Consider the following 691-nt stretch of genomic DNA (forward strand, 5'->3'; position numbering starts at 1 on the left):
ATACACAGTATTTAAATATATATATATATATATATATATATATACAGTATTTAAATTATATATATATATACACACACACATATACACAGTATTTAAATTTTATTTATATATACACACAGTATTTAAATTATATATATATATATATATATATTCTTTTTATTTTTTATACTATTTTTATGAAAATGATTTTTTGCTTTGGCAATTTGTATTATTTCATTTTTATTATGTAGCCTAAATATTTTATGAATTTTTTTTTTTTTTTTACATTTCTTTAAAACATTCTTGTACATGCAATGCCGGAATAGTAACTTTAACAGGCTATTCCGGAGACCTCAGTACTTTTCTTCTGGAAACATCTTCTTTAGTCGATTAATTAGCATCACAACAGCTTCTCGCGCGCTCGCCCACCGTAAAATCACACAATTGCAAATAACTACAAGCTCTGGTACAAAAAAAAACTACACGGCCCTTCAGAAAAGGGCACATTTGAACCAGATGCGGGGCAATAAATGGCAAAGGAAGCGTGTCACCCACTGAGACGCATTCAGATGTTAACGCGTGTAAAGGAGGAGTTTGAGGGCTTGGTTTAAACTCGCTGAGATGCTTGAACATGTTAACTTTCCACGCGTCTGTCTGAGCTGTATATAAGCGACCTGAGGCGATGGAGATGCTCAGACATCACAGGACGACT

The sequence above is a fragment of the Sinocyclocheilus grahami genome, unplaced genomic scaffold (assembly GCF_001515645.1).
Source record: "Sinocyclocheilus grahami isolate Dianchi unplaced genomic scaffold, SAMN03320097.WGS_v1.1 scaffold2967.1, whole genome shotgun sequence".
Lineage (NCBI taxonomy): Eukaryota > Metazoa > Chordata > Actinopteri > Cypriniformes > Cyprinidae > Sinocyclocheilus > Sinocyclocheilus grahami.